Below are 15,577 nucleotides of genomic sequence, written 5' to 3'. Positions count from 1 at the left end.
CCGAGCTACTTCTCCCGAAGGAGAGGCGTGTGAGGTTTTCCAGAACTTTCCTTTCTCTCCTTATTTACCTCCTGTCCTCCCGTGCCCAAAAACCGCGGCAGGGCCCGGCCTAGGGCAGGAGCCAAATAAATAAACACATACGTACACATATACACATACACACGCATACTTTTTGAATGGATTAAAAAACTTGATAACTGACCTGTGGACATGAATGCATAATATTTATCAATACATTCATTATCTTCTGCATTTGTAGGCTCACTGGGTTATAACAGATGCAATATCATAGCCAAACGTTAAAGAATCCTCTCTGAATGTCACAACGTGGCTGCTACATGTCGTAAACTATACCTTTCCAGAGTTTTTCAACAGCAACCGTTTAGAGGGGGCAAGCTCCATTTCGTGACTGACAAAGAGAAAGGATTCGCACGGCCAAGTGACAAAAAATAGAGTTCAAACACGCTCAGTGAGGGTTTTGCTTCGAAAGCATTTTAAGCCCTCTTCCTCTAGATTTCCGGTAATGTGTCAAATCGCTCTTCCGCTGCTTCTAAAATGTTGAATTTCGGACACAAAATGCTCCCCTTTCTGCAACACTTCCCGGTCCATGTGGGAACTGGGCTTCTGCGGGAACGGCACGACCATGGGAACAGCAGATTGGTCTACTTTTCGCAAGGCAGGGAGCAAAATGCTGCAAAGGTAGCCAAAATGATCAAGGGGGATGCAGTTAATGAAACATGACACGTTGCTATGCCAAGTTAGAAGTGTTGGTAAGTGGGTACTTTCAGACAGCTGAAAGGTTCCTTCTGGCATCCGAAATGGCTTTGCGAAAGCCTTAGTATTTTAGTCTAATCCCACTGAGCCAAGGTGATGATGACAGAGACAAAACCCTTACGTTTTGAAGGAAGCGGGAATGAGGACAACACGGGAGTCGGCAAACGTTTGCTGTAAAAAGGCAAATAGCAAATATTCTTGGCCTTGTGTGCCGCCTGGTCTCTGCTGCAAATACTCAAATCTGGCTCTACGGTTCAGCACAGTGGCCATCGACAGTATGGAAACAAATGGGCACAGCTGTGTCCCGATCAAACTTTATCTATAAAAGCAGGCGACAGTCTGGATTTGACTCACAGGCCATAGTTCGCTGACCCCTGAGATACGATGCAAATGGCTCTCCAACAGACTGAAACCTAAGGAAGGACCTTATCTCAAGGTCAGATTGAAAATCTTAGTGCTTTTTAATTCTCTATATTTTACCATGTGCTTAGCAGCACTTCTGATTCCTGTGCGGATCGGATGCTGTTTGCCTTCCAACAGCATTTCCCTTCAAGGCATCGAGATGCACGTCTTTTATCAAGCTGAGACAACAGGGTCATTCGGAACATTCCAGGAATAAAGAATTTAATATAATAATCAGGGCTTCCGTCGGAATCCATTAGCAGAGTCGGGTCAGGAGAATCACTAGGAAAGACCAGGGACGCAGACACTGACGATCTCAGCCTGGCATAGCAGTGTGGGTGCTTGTCCGAGCTCTACGGGAGTCTGCTCCCAGAGAACCTCGGAGAAACCTCGGTCTGCACCAGCAAAGCACCTGGTTGTGTCCATCTCTCCCGGCAAAGCCGCCGTGAGCCTCCCGCCTGCCCAACATCCCGCTGCAAACAGCCCTGAGCGGAACGGCTTCCGCTCCTCTGTCACCTGAAAAAAAAAGCCCCCCCCCACCCCCCCCACCCCCCCCACCCCCCCCCGCTACCATCCTCGGCAACCCTCACGTGGGACGCTACGGGGAAGGGGACTGTAAGAGAGTCAGTCCCCTACTTCTCTTCAGGAACTCAGAAGACACCTCGGAAGGGTGGTAGTTGTAGCGATGCACACTCCACCCCTTTGTCCGGGCAGCATGCACTCCTTTCACCCATTTTTAACTTTCAAATAAGTAAACAACATGATGCTTCTATCCTGCTTCATGCAGCCTGAATTGCCTCACGCTTTCCCCCAAAGTGAGGCTACAAAGTAAGTATTGAGTCATATGTTCCTACGTGATAGTCAAGGAAGGCCAAATTTTATTACCTGTACGGATACATATCACAACAGGAAGAAGTTATGTCCTCACCATCCTCATTCCTACGACTGGCCATGTGACCGCTGTTAGCTTCTATACCTTTCTTCCACCTACTGTTCACGGGGATCACGGACACCCAGCACGCTCAGGTGGGATCGCCATCCGTCCTGAACACCGAGCGGGGATCGGCCACCCTCTGGCCATCATCAGCGACCCCCCTCCCACTCTGGGCGGCAGTCCAGTCCAGATCTCCCCAACCCCGGACCCCCCAGGACAGCCCAAGGCCTCGCCTGTCCTAGTCGTTTACCTCTTGGCAGCTGCCTGGCTCACGGGAGGTAAAGAGATTAGAGTAGGAGTGGGGAGGGGGGAAGCACAGTCTGCCCACACTGCCAAGCTCCCGTCTCCACACGCTCCCCCCACCTCCCATCTCCACATTTTAACCTTTTAATCTGGCCCCTGGTCCTCTGATGGGTACAAATTTAACATGCCTTCAATTAATGTAATCTCCTATTCTCTCTCTCTCTCCCTCTCTCTGAAACCCAATAGATTTTAGACTATCTTTCATGCAAATTACACCTAAAAGGCATGTATTAACTCTCTTGCATTGAAGCTGGGTAGCTGAGCTGATTACAGACTGGGGTTCGTGGATTTAGACTCTGCATGAACACATTTTGCTTTGTACCAAGGAAAAGTCTGTTTCAGAACTTCAAAGTCTAACCCCCTGGCCAGCTAGTTTTCAAATATGTGCTGGTGGTCAAGGGCAAGGATAATGTGTGTGATGGTTCAGTGCAAACCCTACCTCCCATTCCTAAGCAACCAGTAGACTAGACTTCTCTTTTAATGATGGATGTTTAATAGGCAAGGGATGAGATTTTTCTTTTAAAAAAAAAAAAGGAAAAAATGGTCAAAATGTTGCCACCATCTGAATAAGCTTTGTCAGTAACAGCCCCCAAAACATCCAGGTTAGAATACCAGTTTCCAGGGGCTCAGTCAGTTAAGCATCTGACTTCAGCTCGGATCATGATCTCATGGTTCGTGGGTTCGAGTCCTGGGTCGGGCTCTGTACCGCCAGCCCAGAGCCTGGAACCTGCTTCAGATTCTGTCTCCCCCTCTCTCTGCCCCTCCCCTGCTCACGCTCTGTCTCTCTCAGAAATAAACATTTTAAGAATTAAAAAAAAAAAAAAAGAATACTGGTTTCCAAATCCTTTCCCCTGCCACACGTACATGTACATACACACACACACACACACACACACACACACACACAGGGAGAGAGAGAGAGAGAGAGAGAGAGAATTTTATAAACCAGATCAAAATGGATTTCACCTAGTTTAAGAGACTAGGCTGCAGTGTCAGAAGCACAGGGCTCCAGTTTTGTTCAGTCACTGCAAAGACTCCTTTATCACCTAATTTAACATCTCTAAGCATCCTCATTGTTAAAATGAGAATAAGTATAGCTTTGTTAAGAACACGTCCCAACTTTGAATGAGGTGAAATGGCCCGAGGTGTGACCTTTCAAAATCTCCCTAGGGCACTCACCTACCAACCTAAGAGTTACATCATTACCTAGGGAATGCACTTGTTTGACTGTCTATTTTTTATTTGGTTAGAAATCAGATGCTCTGTAGTTACATGTTAATTCATAGATTTCTGTCCAATTGAAAAGATAACCGCAAAGGTTGTGGCTTTAGTGCCCTATTAATCAGTTTTGAATCTATCCTGGAAATCTTATTCCAACACTTTTTTTTCCCCCTCAAAATGCCTACAAATACCAAGTTCCTCAAAATGCTTTTGGAATCAGTTGAACCCTCTTATGGTCCTCTCGTTAATGAGTTGAATAAATTCTTGACAGGTGTTCGTTCTGTGTTTTTACAAGATTATGTTTTTAGTTCTTTAAAAATTATACTAACAGTACCTATGTTATGAAGTTGTTATGAGAATTAAATAAAATAAAGCAAATAAAGTAATTAATAGGGCCCTGACATATATTAAGCAGTTAACGCGGCGCCTGGGTGGCTCAGTCGGTTAAGCATCCAGCTCTTGATTTCAGCTCCAGTCCTGATCTCACAGTTTGTGAGTTCAAGCCCCATGTCGGGCTCCACGCTGAAAATGCAGAGCCTGCTTGGGATTCTCTTTCTCCCCCTCTCTCTGCCCCACCCCAACTTGTGCATGCGCCACGCGCGCACTCTCTCTCTCTCAAAATAAACTTTTTTAAAAAGCAGTTAATGAATGTTAGCTATTATTATTAGCTATTATTTTTTAATGTTTGTTTATTATGAGAGAGATCGCGCATGAACGACAGCGCAGAGCCTGACACAGGGCTCCATCTCATGAACTGTGACCTGAGCCGACATCAAGAGTCAGTTGCTTAACCAACTGAGCCACCCAGGTGCCCCTATTATTAGCTACTATTAAATGCAACGTGATCCACAGGAAATAAAAAATGTAGCATATCCAAACTTCACCCAGAGACACCTATGCAGCTAAAACAAATGAAATAAAATTAAGAGACTATTCATGCTGAGCCCTAGCTTGATTTCCCTGGAGATTTTTGAACCCTCCGGAATTCAGCCCAATGAACGAAGCTTTTGAATTAGCGGCCATTTTCATGGATGGTGCCAGATCTTATAATTATTGGAATCTATAACTGTACACAGAATAAGGATTGTGCCCCATAAAGAAAAAGATACGCAATTGTTTCCACCACACAGAGCCAATAACAGATAATAAAATTAAAATTGAGACTAAAGTAAAAATTAACATTTTTACCCTCCATCCTGCTTTGATATACCTAATTGTTATCCCTCATTTTATTTCCTTCCACTTTAGTGGAAGGCTGGGTTATTCCCTGTTTTTTCTCGAAAAGTCTTCATGTCTTCCTTTGTCGGATTCCAGTAACGGCCAAAAATAATGGTGATTTCCCATGGAAAGCTTGTCCCCTAAAAGAAACTGAAGGATAATAAAAGGAGCATGACCAATTTCTCCAATTTCACTATGATTTTGGTGGCTGTTTATGCCCCAATAACTTTCTCATAAATCCTGACAAAGAGAACTCTGTCAATTTTAGTTTTTGTTTTTTGAATTTGGGGGGCGGGGAGAGGCGGTGTTTGTTTCTCAGAACCTGGCATAGGAGTTAAACCAGCTTTGGATCAGAGGAACCAAGTGAATCGAATAGTTGAGTAGATGCTGGAGTTATTAGAAGTAATTCACAACCTTTCCATACCGATGTCTAAAGAAGAATGAATAAGCGTCTATAGAAACACAAATAATGGGGCATAAAATTTCCCCACACAAGTACAAGGGAACCAGATGGAACTGGAGGTTACTCTGCACAGTTCACAAAACCACAGAGGGGGGGCCATCAAATACTTTTTAAATACCTTCAAACGTTGAAATACAATGAAGGAACCTACTGCACGCATTTGAAAAAGCAAACAAACACATATAGGGACTTAAATCCAGATTCAACATTCAGCTGCTGTTCAGTTCCAGGGACCAAAGAAGAGTAAGTTGAATTTAAAATAAAGTGAAGAAGGGGCGCCTGGGTGGCCCAGTCGGTTAAGCGTCCGACTCTGGATTTCGGCTCAGGTCGTGATCTCGCAGTTGGTGAGTTCAAGCCCTGTGTGAGGCTCTGTGCTGACAGTTCTGAGCCTGCTTCGGATTCTTTGTCTCCCTCGCTCTCTGCCCCTCCCCTGCTTGCTCTCTCTCTCTCTCTCTCTCTCTCTCTCTCTCTCTCTCAAGAGTAAAAAGAAAGTGAAGACACAGAACACCTCTAGTCATGAAGTGTTCTCTGTATTTGCAGAGCTTACGTATCTACACAAGTTCAGACACACGCACATATTCAGCTACATACACACACACACACACACACACACACACACACACACACACACGTATGGATGTACACATGTGTGTTTTATATGTATTCACACGATCACATGCACATCTGCTAGCCTTTAAAATGAGAGAACACCACTGAGCAAGTAGAGAAATCAAAACTGAGGTAGCCCTCCTTCAAGGTCACTGCAGTCCCCTGCTACTCAAAATGTGGTCCCTAGACCAGCAGCATCGGCGTCACGTGGGAGCTTGTTCAAAAGGCGCACTCCTAGGCTCCACCCCAGATCTCCCGAATCAGAACCTAGCTTTTAAGCAGACTGCCGGGTGATCTGATGCCCCCATTGAAGTCTGAGAAGCACTGCCCTGCAGCCGGGCCATCCATCTCCAACGCTGCCAGCCACCCGTGTCTATTCGGTAACTGGGATGTGATTAGTGAGCCTGACAAACTGCGTTCCTCGTTTTGGTTACAATTAAAACGAAAATTGAGAAAATAAGACCCGGTTCAGCTGTTGGACTACTCTTAGGTTAAATACGTTCGGAACAACTCGGTCGCGTCAATCTAAATATGGATCAAGTATTTCTGATAAAAACTGAGCAGCTGAGCTCAGTTGGAATGAAAATGAATGTGTGTAAAACGTGTAATTGATCATTTTGGTAATGAGACGTTAAAAAGATAAAACTTCAGATACACTGCGTTAACTGTCATGTGATCTTAAAGTCCACGTGGTAAATAATGGCCTCGGAGGGACCTGATATCTTTTGGGAGCTCCCATCAGCCCTCAACAAAACTGTCGAGTTGGGAAAGCAATGCTCAGTTCTTACCCAAAGAGTGAACAACGATCCCCACTGATGTCATCTGGGCTGAAGGCTGGGTGATTGTTTTTTTCTCTCAACCTCACGCAGAATCAAACATACCCGGATGAAAATCAGTGTTTTCTCAGTGTCTCTAGAAACCCGCCACCAGTTCTTCCAGGAATTCTCTCCCGTATCTGATGTAGCAGCTCTCCGGCTTCTGTATGTTTAGGGCCCTCTCCCGGGTAGTTTGTTTAAAAGCGGATTGCTGGGCCCTGGCAATTCACCAGAGATCGGTGCTAGGGTGACCGACCGCCCTGGTTTGCCTGGGACAGTCCCGGTTTCGGTTTTAGCACAGAAGGTCCCGCATCCTGGGAGCTGGTCAGTTCTGGGCAAACTGGGACAGTCGATCAACCTACCCCAGGGAAGTGCCTGTTTAACAAGCAGCCCAGGTGATACTTGTGGACCCCAGGTGAGCACAGTTTGAGCCACTGGAAACACAGGTTCTTGAAGACTGGTTGGCCATGTTCTTTCTGAATTAACCAACTACCCCAAGAAGACAGCCACTGAAGCTACACGAATAATCAGTTCCGCAAATAACTGATAGGGGAAATTGCTCTAATTTAATTAAACACATTAATAAATTGTTTAAAACTATGTGAGGGGAACAACTGCAAAAGAAATCACCCTGACAGCCTTGAAGGGAACTCTTTTGTTGTCAGGAATTCAGCAGATCGGGGCTGAGGCAGGGGGAGGGCAGAGTAAATGCGTGGCGTAATTCATGTCAATCTTGAGTTTGAATCATTGTTTCTGTCATTTGCTAGCTGTGCGACTTTAGGGAAGTTCCTTAACCTCTCTGGGCCTCAGTGCTTTCATCTGTAATAATGAAATCGATAATTTCTATTAACACTGAAGATTAGCCGTAAGAATAAGAAATAATGCATTGCATCGGACAAATCCCAGTTCGGGAGTGTTCTACAACATACCTGACCAGTGCTCCTCAAAACTGTCAAGGTCATCAAAACTAAGGAAAGTCTGAGAAACCGTCACAGCCAGTAATGTGGCATCCTGGAAGCGATCCTGGAACAGAAAAAGAACATTAAGGTAAAAACTAATGAAATGCAAGTAAAGAATGGATCTTAGTTAATATCAATGTATCAAAGTTGGTTTATTGCTTGTGACAAATGTACCAAACTGAGGTAAGATGTTAATACAGGACAAGCTGAGTGTGGGGTGTAAGGGAACTCTGTATGTCACTGCAACGTTCCTGTAAATACGAAACTATTCTAAAACTGAAAGTTTATTACCAAAAAATGCCTAGCAGAGTAGTGCCCAGGCCAGAAGCACATGTTAATAAGAGCTGTGACGATTACTGCGAACCGTATATGAGGAATGATCCCAACAAGAAGACCACCATCTTGATTCAACATTTGCAGGAGAAACTAGGAGCTGGAAAGCCTTGGGGATTGGGCTTGAGGGGAGGGAAGATGATGAAAGGGGAGGTAAAGAGGCCATGGCCACTGCGGATTTTGTCTCCAGCACACCCATGCCTGTAACTTCTGCCGTGTGGCCCAGTTGGTTTTCTTTTTTGAAGTTGTTCCGAGTCTGTAATTATTTTCTTCATTCAATGGTTCTCTGTTCTGAGCCCAACCTCCTCTCCCCTTCTGCCGGCGTGCGTACACGCACATGCACGCACACACGCGGCCCAAGCCTTTATCTGATTTCTCCTTTCTGTATCCACCGTACCCAGCACAGCACCTGACATAGAGTAGAAACTGTATCTGTATTTACTGAATGAAGGACGCGATACCACTGACCGTCAAAGAATGGAGGGAAAACACTCTGTCTGGACTAGAACCAGAATCCTTTCATACATGTTTTCTCCTCCTAGCTTCCTTATAACTCCCCTACTGCTCAAAAAAGGAGAGCGCCCAAGCAGATAAACACAGACACCACTCCATCACCCAAGTCACCTCGTGTGGGGGGCAGGAGGGAAGGGCATTTGGGACCAGATTTGCTGTCCCACGTAGTAGTTTGCATTTGCAACTACAGGTGATAGACCTTAAACGGAAATACCTTAGTGATAGCTTGTGCTATATCGTACCTTATGTTTTCTATTTAATTTAAGCCTCACGCAAATTTTATTAGATAAGCAGGGCAGATGTTTCTAGCTCCATTTGAGAGACATAAACACTTATGGAAAGGAAGGAGGGAGGGGAGGAAAGGAGGAGGAAGAAAGGAGGAGGGAGGGGGAAAGAGAAGAAGGAAATGTAAGGCAGCCACAGCATTGATAAGTTAATTAATGGGTCACTGTATTAGTCTACTGGGGCCGCCATAACAAAACACCACACGTGGGGTGGCTTAAACAACAGATACTTCTTTTCCCACAGTTCTGAAGGCTGGGAGTCTGAGGTCAAGGTGCCATCAGCGTTGCTGCCGCGCTGTGTCCTCATATAGCGGAGAGAGCGAGCTCTGGTGTCTCTTCCTCTGATAATGACATCAGCCCATCAGATTAACGCCCCACTCTTAGGGCTTCATTTAACTGTAATGACCTCCTCAAAGGTCCCATCTCCAAGAAGAGTCACATCTGAGGTTAAGGCTTCAACTTGTGAATTTGGTGGGGGCACAATGGAGTCCACAGAAGGATGTTCTCTGACCAGGGGCAAGAGGATTAACAGGACCAGGAGGGAGGAACAATTAGTGGACCAGAGGTCAGCAAACTGGGGCCCGAAGGTCTCAGTCGAAAGCCACCTTTATTTTGTGAACAAACTTTTACTGGTGCACAGCCACACCCACCCTGGCCACATTGCCCAGGTGGCTTCCGCTAGGAGGCAGAGCTGAGTAGCTGTCACAGAGACTGGCACACAAAGTCCCAGATATTTACTCTTCACCCTTCACGGAAGTGTGCTTACTCCTGGGCTAGGCCCGTATGAGATTGTTTCATCTGCAAAGCAACTCCCTAGGTCAGTATTCTTGCCACTTCGCCGATGAGGCAGTGGAGGCTCTAAGACGAGAAGTGACGGTCACCTTCACGGCCAGCAAGCCCGGAGGAGAACTTGAACATTCGGAAAGGTGCCCTTTCCAGGCCATCCCACCACAGAGCCTTGGGTTTTCTTCTAGACCTCAGAATTGTGTGTGTGTGGGGGGGGGGGGGGCGGGGGGTGGCTGCCAGGCCTGTGGCACCTTTATTTTAGATATAAAAGCCACCTTTAAATTGGTAAATCAGGACACCTGGGTGGCTCAGTGGGTTAAACGTCTGACTCTTGATTTCAGCTCAAGTCATGATCTCATGGTAGTGGGATCAAGCCCCACATCAGGATCCTTGCTGAAGGCCTGGAGCCTACTTGGGATTCTCTGTCTCCCTCTCTCTCTGCCCCTCCCCACTCGCTCTCTCTCTCTCTCCCTTCTCTCTCAAACTAAATAAACTTTAAAAAATCGGGAAATCATCCCGTCACACAATTGGCTTCCTTCTCCATGTCACAGACTGTTGTCACTCAGGCCCGAACGTCCCACTGTCTCCGGTCACACCTTACTAGTTTTTGTTTATAGCTATTTTAGGTCCTCGGTTTCTTGAAATTCTATTTCGTTTCAGTTTGTTGTGTTTCAGGGCATGTGTTTTATATGATTAGCATTTACATAGAAAGCAGATTACTTGCATTAAGGGAGCCTTGCAAATAATTATGTAGACCTTGCGGGGTTTCCAGGAATAATTTCGGGACTGTTAGTCCTAAATGCAATGGCCTGTCCTTTGCATTGTTAGACAGTGTGTTCCCTTTTCAGCATCCGGTATTGAAAGCAGGGTATTTTCCTTATTGTATTTATTACAACTCGGGTTCCTGTTTATAGAGACATTTGTCAATAGAATACAGTTCTTAGATCCTCTTTGAATTAGTAGAGACATTCCTCAAATGATTTGCACAAGAATCCAGAGCCTTTTCATTAGGCGTGTGGTGGAATTTAAGGAAGCAAAACTGCAATTGTGATTAATATTACTATTGGCTAATGGATCTCTTAGTAGGGCTTGGCTTCTTGATCTTTCTGTCCATACAAAGGATCTGCATGCAGATTCCTGCTGCCTTAGCATGTCCAGCATCGTTTCGTTGGGGGAGCGCCCTCTTTCCCCCTTCGTGTGGTCCTAGGTGGGCTGTGAGTTACAACGCTCCAGGCCCCAGCAAGTCACATTGCCCCATTCCAGCCTGAGACACAGCGGCTGGTCCAAGGGAAAGTATGTGACCGATAGGAGCTAATTCCCCAGAATGTTAAAGAAGTTGAGAGAGAGGCCATCAAACAAAGGAACACTGTGCTGAGAGAGGGAGGCAGAGCCCCCAGATTGAGCCCCTCTTGAGGTCTTACCCACCCCTGGACTTCCTAGGGATGTGAACCAATAAATTCCTTTTTCTGCTTAACTAATCCAAGTTGGACTTCTCACTCAAAACCCAAAATGTCCTCACTGACATAACATATTTCCAGATTCTCTGAGTGTCCTCAGAAACATGCATCAGCAACTCCCAGAGGGCACAGGGGACTGGGTATTGGGATCCACGGGTCCTCCTCCTAGCTGCAATCTTAGAACTCCTCGGCCATCCCTCTGCCAGGTTGGAGGGACTTAGAAATGGACAGCCTCGGGGCACCTGGGTGGCTCAGTCGGTTAAGTGTCCAACTTCGGCTCAGGTTATGATCTCACAGTTCATGGGTTCGAGCCCCACGTCAGGCTCTGTGCTGACAGCTCAGAGCCTGAAGCCTGCTTCAGATTCTGTGTCTCCCTCTCTCTCTGTCCTTTCCCCGCTCATACGGTCTCTCTCTGCCTCTCAAAAAATAAATAAATGCTAAAAAAAACATTAAAAAAAAAAAAAGAAAGGGACAGCCTCATTTCGAAGGAGCACATGCACCCCAAAGTTTACAGAAGCACTATCAACAATAGCCAAAGTATGGATAGAGCCCAAATGTCCATCGATGGATGAATGGATAAAGAAGATGTGGTATATATACAACAGAGTATTACTCAGCAATCAAAAAGAATGAAATCTTGCCATTTGCAACTATGTGGATGGAACTAGAGGGTATTGTGCTAAGCGAAATTAGTCAGAGAAAGACAAATATCATATGACTTCACTCATATGAGGACTTTAAGACAGAACAGATGAACACAAGGGAAGGGAAGCAAAAATAATATAAAAACAGGAGGGGAACAAGACATAAGAAACTTCAATATGGAGAACAAACAGAGGGTTACTGGAGAGGTTGTGGGAGGGGGGATGGGCTAAATGGGGAAGGGGTATTAAGGAATCTACTCCTGAAATCATTGTTGCACTATATGCTAACTAACTTGGATATAAATTTAAAAATAAAATGAAACTAAAAAAAAAGAAATGGACAGCCTCTAGGACATGGGATGCCACGTCATTTCTTGGATGTGTGTATGCTGTTATGCATTCCTGAGTTCTACAACTCCAGGTCCTTTGACCCGTCTTGGAGTAAACGCAAGACAAAAGCCTTATGCTGGGACACTGATGGGATCAATTGAGGGGCGGGGGGGGGGGGAGAAGACCAAGTAGGATTAGTGGCTGGGCCCACCACATTGACGATGCTGGACAGACTGAGCTAGCCACAGTCTGGGGCCACGGATGGACCCCAAACCTACCAGTGGTCCCAAGCACGGCTGACATAATCAGGAAGGAGAAATAAAGCCCCACATACACTACCAAGTGGCTGCAAAAATTACCACTTTGGTGAAGACACATTGTTTTCCTCCTTTGTCTTCCAAAAGATACCCCTCGGGACCTGTCTAAACTCTGCCTCACTAGATTCCTCAAGTGTCACCTGAAGTGTAAGCTATGACTCAGAGTTTCCTGAGATAAACTCCACAACCTTCCCCCTCCCCAGAGGAAAGGTCCTGACTGAGGCCTGCCCGCACCAGCCAAAACTCGGAGCCAGATGGCGGGCGATGCCTTAAGGCCAAGGGCACTGTGCGTTTCCGTGTGTTTGCAGGTAATGATAAACAAGCATGCTTCTTCACTGGCTCAGTTCTTTGCAGTTTAACTTGGCTTCCTCTGTTTCAGACTGATGGGAACCCAAGTCCATTCCTAAGACCCACAAGGAAGGAAAGCTCTTTGTGTTAAAGGCGGTCCGCCAAGGTGCTAATTCCATCTTTGGTAGGTTTTTCCCAGGACTGCGTTCCTCATCCAGGAATTTCTCTGAGCTCCGTGGTTCTCACGTCCAAATTCCAACTTTGAATAAATAAACCAGCTAAAGTGCTCGGTTGCCCCAGGGAATAGCCGGGCGGTTTCTGAACCTCCATCGCCCCCAAGTGGCCATTTCTTTTTGTCTAGGATTTTCTTAAGCCAGAAGGTTTAGGATTCTTCCCTCCGAAACTATTAAAAAAAAAAAAATTTTTTTTTAAATTCTGACACCGAAGATTATGAAAAGTTTGTGTGGAGGCCTGTTAGTAATGTCAAACTAAGAGCTGCTGGGTCACAGGGTCACAGATTCATGCAACTGACAAGAAGCATCCAATTGGACAGATCTCACCAATTGGGGGGCCCCTTGTAAAAAATTCCTGCAAAGTCTAATATGAAAGTGATTACCTCAAATATGTTTTTTTTTTAATTTAGAGGATCCAGACCTGGGGTTCCATTTGTCTGGTCCAATTAAACCACTACTGGGGGGCCTGGATGGCTCAGTTGGTTAAGCATCCAACTTTGGCTCAGGTCATGATCTCATGGTTCGTGGGTTTGAGCCCCACATGGGGCTCTGTGCTGACAGCTCAGAGCCTGGAGCCTGCTTTGGATTCTGTGTCTCCCTTTCTCTCTGTTTCTCCCCCTCTTGTTTTCTCTCGCTCTCAAATAAATAAAACACTAAAAAATAATGTAAACAATAAACCACTATTAATAACTATAATTTTTTAACTTGTATTATCCCTTTGTAAACTCTTCCACCATAAAATGTCTTCTAACATTGTCCAAGGTGATGAGAAAACATTCAATACCAACAAAAATGAAGGTTTATAAACCACGCGTGGACAACTTTGCAAAAGCCAACATTAAACCGGCACAAAGTACATAGAAACATCACTGCTGGGTTGGCAAAACTTTCAGCAGATCATACACAAAGAGACAGCATCAAAAGCATAAAAGTTGTAGTGATTTCAAACTTCAACACAATGGAAACTCAAAAATAGCTGACAGAGTTGCCCTAAGTCATCAGAGTTTAAGGACATTAAATCGTCTCACTGGTCAGTAGGGACTGATGTACGCGCCTTAATTCATCACCCGCCCAACCACCCACCTACCATCCCCCCCCATCCCACCCCCACCCCCCTGGTTGGTTCGCCCAACCACCCATCCGCCCATCCTCCCACCTATCCACCTATCCGCTTTAGGTTAAGAAAGGTATCCTATGGTAAACAAAAGAGAAAGAATGTGTCTTCAGAACAGGGATAATTTTGCAGCCACTTGGTAGTGTGCTGTGGGCTTTGTTTCTCCTTCCTGATCACCCTCATCCGTCCACTGCTACGTTAGGCATGTGGCAGACACCGGGTGAGGTTCCAAGGAGAAGAGATGGTTAAGATACAACGCCCGCTTTCTTGGTTCTGGAAGCAAAAGAGAGTTTCCAGGTGTTTCAATCTGCTCTCTAGTCTGAGGGTCCATTCCCAGCCTAGGCTGCACAGAGTAGACACGAGAACGCATCCCGCCACAGCCACTGAATGTTTTCTCTGAAAAACAAAAGGTGGGCTATCTGGGATCCCAAACATACGAACTATTTTGAGGGCGTGAACACGCATTACATGTGAAACAGCCAAGGAACACTTTCATAGCATAATAAGCTCACAAATTTGCGTTAAATACAGTCAGTGCTTTTTATGGCTGGCATAAAGTATTTCGCCGTGTTTCCTAGAAAAGGTGGAGCTAGAATTGAGGAAAGCAAATATGGACTGAAGAGGCTTACCTTCAACTCAGAAAAGGGAAGATTCTTGCCTCCCTACCCCTAATGAAGTTCGTATTTCAACACAGTTGTCACATCACGGTGAATTATTTTGGTTCACCACCTGCTATGCCTCGCTCCCGTGCTCCTTTTAGATTAGAGGCCAGGCTCATGGTCCTGTAAATAATACTAACCTGGTGCTAAGCTCCTACACACCAAGCATTCCTGCCACTCCTAAATCCTGAGCGGAAGTGCCTGTCTTTCCCTTACTCACATCTTGTTTCCTTTCCGGCCAGAACGTTCTCCTCCAACGGCCACCCTTCTACCCCTGCCTTTGAAGGATAAACTTCAACAAATCTCTTTTATTTATTTATTTTTAAAAATAAATTTCTCTTATTTTTTAAGTTTATTTATTTACCTCTGGGGGTGGAGGGGGTGGCATGCATGCACACATGTGTACATGGGGGAAGGGGCAGAGAGAGAGGAAGACAGAATCTCAAGCAGGCTCTGCACCATCAGCACAGAGCCTGATAAGGGGCTCAAACACAAGGACGGTGAGATCATGACCTGAGCTGAAATCAAAAGGAGGGTGCTTAACCGACTGAGCCACCCGGGTGCCCCTCAAATCTCTTTTAGATCCCAGTGGCCTGGGGGCCTCATTATTAGTGCCAAAGCACATCTTTTTGTGTGTGTTTAGCATGTCTTACACATAGTAGGTGCTCAATAATTTGCTAAAAGGGAAAGGGGAATGGTGGGGAGAGAAGGCTTGAAGGAAGAAAGAAGAACAGGAGGAAGGGAGACAGAGGGGAAAGAGCCGATAAGAAAGAAAGAAAGGAAAGGTAGAGAAAAGAATTATTTTACAACAGCCCAACGTTGCCTCTAATAAACACTACCCAACAATGCAATACTCACTGGTCCTGCTTCGCAAATCACCTAAGCATGCTGCTAAGGTTTCTTTTCAGGGACAAAACTTTC

At 45.6% G+C, this 15,577-nt stretch overlaps 1 protein-coding gene across 1 annotated transcript in view; it reads right to left on the bottom strand.

Moving 5' to 3' along the window:
- MID1 (midline 1) overlaps positions 1-15,577 on the bottom strand; it is a 581,622-nt gene that overhangs the window by 552,023 nt on the left and 14,022 nt on the right. The window contains exon 2 of the mRNA XM_081793388.1: positions 7,669-7,762. The gene's annotated coding sequence lies outside the window, so the exon portion shown is untranslated. The remainder of the gene's footprint in view (positions 1-7,668; positions 7,763-15,577) is intronic.

This window comes from Panthera onca, chromosome X (genome assembly GCF_046562875.1).
Source record: "Panthera onca isolate mPanOnc1 chromosome X, mPanOnc1 haplotype 2, whole genome shotgun sequence".
Lineage (NCBI taxonomy): Eukaryota > Metazoa > Chordata > Mammalia > Carnivora > Felidae > Panthera > Panthera onca.
The sequence above is the reverse complement of the archived record's forward strand: the minus strand, read 5'-3'. Positions and strand labels throughout refer to the sequence as shown.